General features: G+C 82.2%; 1 protein-coding gene across 3 annotated transcripts in view; it reads right to left on the bottom strand.

Moving 5' to 3' along the window:
• CUNH5orf24 (chromosome unknown C5orf24 homolog) overlaps positions 1–321 on the bottom strand; it is a 22,060-nt gene that overhangs the window by 14,729 nt on the left and 7,010 nt on the right. Inside the window, exon 1 of one of the 3 annotated variants that reach the window (XM_039701122.1) lies at positions 273–315. The exons of the other annotated variants lie outside the window; for them this stretch is intronic. The gene's annotated coding sequence lies outside the window, so the exon portion shown is untranslated. Of the gene's footprint in view, positions 1–272; positions 316–321 lie in introns of those variants that run through there. 3 annotated transcript variants of the gene reach the window in all.

Here is a 321-nt window from a genome sequence, read left to right as displayed (position 1 = left end):
TGCTCTCCTCCATGTATGGGGCACGGCCGGGCGGGGACAGCGGGCGGGCGGCGATGGCGCAGCTCCCCTCGCGCGGCCCCGCGGGGCCCGGGCACCGCACCCCGGGGCGAGGAGATGGCGGGATCGCCCTCAGCGGCGGGGAGGGAGCGGAGGGGGAGAGGAGAGCCCCGCTCCGCTCCCCTCCCCCGCCGGCCGCGGCTCCATCTTGCCCGCCCGCCGCCTCCCACCGCGCGGAGCAGGGGCCGGGGCCCGCGGGCCCGACCCGCACCTACCTGAGAAGCTCGGGGCGGCGGCGGCGGCGGGCGGAGCGGCCGCCTCCCC

This window comes from Passer montanus, unplaced genomic scaffold (genome assembly GCF_014805655.1).
Source record: "Passer montanus isolate IOZ18808 unplaced genomic scaffold, ASM1480565v1 scaffold15, whole genome shotgun sequence".
Taxonomy (NCBI): Eukaryota; Metazoa; Chordata; class Aves; order Passeriformes; family Passeridae; genus Passer; species Passer montanus.
The sequence above is the reverse complement of the archived record's forward strand: the minus strand, read 5'-3'. Positions and strand labels throughout refer to the sequence as shown.